The sequence below is a fragment of the Cucumis melo genome, chromosome 3 (assembly GCF_025177605.1).
Source record: "Cucumis melo cultivar AY chromosome 3, USDA_Cmelo_AY_1.0, whole genome shotgun sequence".
NCBI classification, from domain to species: Eukaryota; Viridiplantae; Streptophyta; class Magnoliopsida; order Cucurbitales; family Cucurbitaceae; genus Cucumis; species Cucumis melo.
This window is the reverse complement of record NC_066859.1, coordinates 10,794,449-10,800,056: the sequence shown is the minus strand read 5'-3', so window position 1 is coordinate 10,800,056 and position 5,608 is coordinate 10,794,449. Positions and strand designations below refer to the sequence as shown.

Below are 5,608 nucleotides of genomic sequence, written 5' to 3'. Positions count from 1 at the left end.
TTCTCACTGTAGATATATTTCTGTGTCTACGGATATAGACCAATACCAGTAAGTTAGTCCTTCACAAGTGTTCGTAACACCAGTTGGGTCAAATTACCGTTTTACCCCTGGGTTACTTCTAGCCCTTAAATACCAGTGCTCCTCTAATGAACAACCTGTTTATGGTCCAACCACTAAACAGAAACCCCACTAGTGCCATAGAGAGGATAGGGCCATTTGTTCAAGTCCTAGAGACACCATTTAAGGGAACACTTATCTACTTATCCTAAAGGTGGGAAGGAGTGAATTCCATCTTGTATGATTATGTTTCCAGCTCTCCACTCGGTTTTATCCCCAAAATTATAAACATATTGAGTCGGCAATTTGGCCACTGTCACCCGTACAAACTAAAGGACAATCCCTCGAAAACAGGAGTTTATAATACACTCAAGATTAAGACTAAGTCACCTAGGTCATTCTAATGAAATAGAAATCCAACTAGTTAACGGAGTTGCATCTAGTAATTACTATTTCGTGGTCCAGTCTTATGCAAACTCATTTCATAGGATACCCTCACTCGCATGTCGCATACATGAACGCATTTGATCAATGTGTTTGTATCAAATACAAATTGAGTCGTATTCATAGTGTTAACCGGATAAGGTACCTAACCTTAACCCTATACTATAGACCCTTTAAGCTGATCTTGAACACTGATCTCCGTATGTCTCTACATACTGTTCAAGACTCATCAAACAACTTAGGATGTTAGTTTATTGGATTTAGGTTATTAAGACAAAACTAATGATATAATCAATAACACTTATTGAAATAATAATAATAAAACACTTTATTAATAACAGTCAATTGATTATATTTACTATCTACGAGTTTTAGGACATAAAACCCAACAAACTCCCACTTGGACTAAAACTCTAGTCCTTTTGGGATGTACATAATAAAGTAATCTTCAAACATTGGAAATGGTAAAATGTACAAGTATATTACATAAAACGTATATATACAAATACATCATCATACGTATTACACATCTCCCACTTGCCCTAGGTTACCTAATGTACATATCTCGTAGACCTAGACTTTCTAGATGACCCTCAAACACTTTAGCCGTGAGAGTCTTCGTAAATGGATCAGCAATGTTGTGTTCCAAAGCGATCTTGGTGACGATCACATCCCCCCGTTGCACAATCTCCCGTATCAGGTGATACTTCCTCTTTATGTGTTTCCCTCGTTTGTGACTGCGAGGTTCTTTATAATTGGCTACTGCCCCACTGTTATCACAATATAGAGTGACGGGCAAGTTCATGTTTGGAACAACTTCCAAATCATGTAGGAACTTCCTAAGCCAAACTGCTTCTTTTGCTGCTTCACAAGCAACGACGAATTCAACCTCCATTGTAGAGTCTGCAATGTATCCTTGCTTGATGCTAAGAGTCGGGACTGCGCACGTCTCCTAAGAGTTGTAGTCGCAGGTGGTTGAGAAGGTGACCTTGTTCAATAAATTATAATAACATATAATGTTAGAGAAAAAAAATGAAATACTCCTAAGTTAAAATGAAGGAAATTCTTAGACTCACCTGCATTGTCACTCACGGACGACGACCTCCCACAAGGTTATCTAAATCGTCCTTAAACTCGAGGAACATAGCGTCCATCTCCAGAAAATTATTACGTCTGTATGACATAATGCCTATGGACATAGAAAACAAACATTCAATAAGCAAATACGAACACATAGCTACAATAAAAAAATATAAAATACATAAATATGTAGGTACGTGGGTTGTCACTATAATTCGTCGTCGTCACTTGCATGTGACATGTGTTCATCTACATCGTTGATGAAGTCGTCAATGACATAACGCATAACCGGTCTTTCAACAATTGTGGGATCAACGTCAGTCCTGCAAGAGTGTCATCCTCGATGTGGTCATCCACTTGGTGGCTTATAACAATTTTTAGTACATTAATGTGGTCATTCTCAACATCCTCTACTTCTGACACATCCCATATACGCTTATTTTGGACGACTTGCACAACTTTCTAATTGCTACCATTTTTTGGGTCATATATGTAAAAAACTTGATGTGCTTGACTCGAAAAAATTACAGGTTCCTCTGCATACCAAAAATGGGACGTGTTGATAGATTTGTACCCTAGTTTAATGTGTGTTCTTTGACTTTTGTTTAGGTCGGTATCATATCACCGACACTTAATGTCACACCCCATTCTAAGTTTTCCCCTCTAACCTAGATCGTGGTTTGAATTTACTCTTTAAAACAATCTTCTTTAAACGTATGATTGATAAAATATTTTCTAAAAATTCTAAAAAAAAACTCGGTAAAATCTCCTCTAAAAAACAAATTAACCACACCTGAAAATAAAATAAAATCACACTTCTATGCTTTTAAAAAACTCAAATATCATCGAGTGTGTCTCACCACACTCATCCAGACAATTTCAGAATCTCATTCAGAGTTTATATTCAACTACGAACTAGTTACAAAAGAATTACAATTTTAATAAAAGACCTCTCAAACTCAAATTCTCATCGTGACTATCGCTTCTTCTAATCACCCAATAATGCAATAGATCCCATAAGTAGATACATACAACAAGAATAGGAAACTACAATCAATGACAGGAAAGCACAACCAATGCTTGGTCCTTGGCCGCTACCTGGGGGAGGAGAAAACATTGAAAACGTGAGCTAAAACTCAGTGAGTGGCAAGTTTTAAAAGGTAAAAGTTCATAAAACATATCTTCAAACCGTTTAAATATAACATCAATAACGAAATAATAATTACAGTGTTAAAATCGTATATTACCATAAACCACAAGTAAGGCCAACAAACCTGTACCCAATCAACCCTGGCAAGGTGACTAAATATACGACCAAAGATAACTCACACATGACCAATGAATCATGCGGTCAAAACTAGCTCACGTATATTTACTACCCGCCATGATAACAACTTCCATCCAATCCAATTCAACCAATCCAATCAAACCATGATAGCATACTAAGCATACGACCCAAGGATAGCTCACACGTGGTCCATATCAACAAAGAAACATGCGGCCAAACGGAGCTCACGCATACTTAGTACATACCACGGTAGCAACCTCCATCCAATCCGACCATGGTAGCATACTAAATACACGGCCTGGAATAGCTCACACATGATCCATATCCACAAGAAAACACGCGACCAAACGAATCTCATGCATACTTAGCACATACCACGGTAGTAACATACCGCTCCTATGTGCACATAGAGCCACCCACCATGGGTTTAGCTAGGCTCGAAGCCATATCACAATCCTCCATCCACATACTCACCTAGGCTCAGGTTCTCGGATCTCCGGTCATGGCCTTTTTCAGCCCCGAAATCCCCTAACAACCGTAGCTGGCGCTACGAAAATACATTCACGTAGCTTAGGAAAATCACTTTCTCGTTCACCATAAGCATCAATTAACCATATTTCAAAACCAAGTATAGTAAAAGTTTCAAATACGATTTTAAAAAGTTATAGCCATGCACATTATTACAATCGTGATGAACAAACACATCGTTTAAGTGTAATTGAAAACAGGAGCAATATCAAGAGATAACGTGTATATGTATAAAAAAAGCGTAAAAATAAACCACTCACAATCAATTACTCGATCCCCCGGGATTTTACGCTTTTCCTACTTCAATTTAGCGTAAAACAAAGATTAAGGTTTATCAATTAACTTCACAAAGAAAAACGCCACAACGATCTTCAACATACTTCATAAAGCCAACTCAAACTATTTTATGTTCCAAAGACTCCAATTTCTCTCTTCCAAGACTTAAATTGAATTATCCCTTCATGCTTTAATCTATTTTAAAAATTCCAACTTTGGACCCTTAGCATCACATTAATCTCTTAACGACACAAGCACCCAAACATGAGAGAACCCACTAAAATTTACCTAAAACCATATCAAAATCACCTCGACAACACATTTCTAAAACATTTTCAGATTCGCAGCATGAACTTTAAATGATCACAACTCTTCCAATACTTAACCAAATTGAGTGTTCTTTATGTCAAAATCTTTATTTTTATATTCTCTATAATATAGCTGAAGGAAGGAAAATACGATTCCCAACAAATTACTATAAAAATGGCCCGAAGTAGAGAGAGTTTAAAAATGGAGTTTTCTGCTATCCCCTGACTTGTTTCTAAAATTAAGCTTACTTCTAATCATATTTAGCTCACAATTTCTTCATACAAGTTGTAGTACATTGAATAAGCTTTCCAATTATACCAAATAGAGATCCTAACTCCACTGGTACATCCTAAAATACTAAAAATAACAGAGATCTTTTGAGTTTGCATTAAAAACACATGCTCTGTCTTTTCTGTCAAAATTCACCCAATGGACCTCAGAATTTGCTGAAGCTTCCTTCATTAAATTTGTTCGAAAATGAATTAGATTTCAGAAACTTTAAACCTTACTTCTTAATTCTTTTTGTCTAGCTCAAATCGAAATAAAAACCAGAAGTGTGCAGAGTGGGTCAAAAATCTGCCATGATTGAAATTTTCTTTGAGTTTTTCCCCTTCTTCTTTAACCTTAGAGCTAAGAAATCTTCCAAAACTCTACATCTATCATTGAGTTAAAATGGGTAAAGCAAAATCAAAGTTGAAACTGAATGGGTAGTCGAAACTCTTCAAAACATACAATTAACTTAAGCAAATCTTACCCAAAACTCTATTTCACATGTTAATAATTTCACCTTTACTAATTACCTAAATCTTGACAAAATCCTTATCGAACCCGCTGGACAGCAACTAATCAACACGACAAATCTTCAATCTTACATCAAAACATGATAGAAACTAGTCATTCAAAGCCAGAAGCTACTGGGTATTAAAGATCTTTAATTAAACCAAACCACAAAAATCGTCAAACAACTAAAACTGACCTCAACTTCCGATTCCGTCGAGGCTAGCGATGGCAGAGGGTGGCCTAGCACGACGATCTATGGGCAGTAAAAAGCACGGTGCGACTCCAAGCCGGCTCGACTCAACGATCTCGGACGGAACGACACAGAACAGTCGAAGTTCAATTGATGGTAGGGAAGATTTAAACGTCGATGGTGATTGGCGTGACACACTGGTCATCGTCCAATGTCAGAGGAGGGTTGTCGGCTTGGTGGTGGCGTCGACGTGAAGGAGAAGAAGAGAGGGAGAGATGAAGCAAAAAATCGAGAAGGAGGGGGGGAGAGAGGTCGGGTGTGAGAACTTGTTTAGAGAGGAAGGAGGAAGAAGATCGTGAGTGAAGGAGAAGAATCAAGAAGAAGAAAACTCCTTTCCTCTTTTTTTTTAATAATAATAATAATAAAATGACCAAAATGACCTTTAGTTCCAATTAAATTCATTTTTCACCTCTCTTCATTCTTTTCAACACTTAACTAAACAATTTATGTTTTAAAACCCAACTAAAAATAGTTCTAAAATTTCCTTATCACCCGAATCAACCTTAAGGAGAATAAAAGTATTCCAACTTGTTTTTCACAACTTAGAGAATATTAATATACATAAAAGAAAAATGGAACGAGGGCTTACACTTAAA

At 36.9% G+C, this 5,608-nt stretch overlaps 1 long non-coding RNA gene across 2 annotated transcripts; it reads right to left on the bottom strand.

Moving 5' to 3' along the window:
• Positions 1-828: 828 nt before the first annotated feature.
• Positions 829-5,311, bottom strand: LOC107990755 (uncharacterized). 2 transcript variants are annotated; one of them, XR_007819705.1, is made up of 6 exons: positions 4,959-5,311; positions 4,783-4,849; positions 2,614-2,679; positions 1,779-1,904; positions 1,578-1,690; positions 829-1,489 (listed from the first exon to the last, which is right to left on the bottom strand). It is a non-coding gene; the product is annotated as an uncharacterized LOC107990755 (long non-coding RNA). The 2 variants fall into 2 exon arrangements; XR_007819704.1 differs by lacking the exon at positions 4,783-4,849.
• Positions 5,312-5,608: the final 297 nt, after the last annotated feature.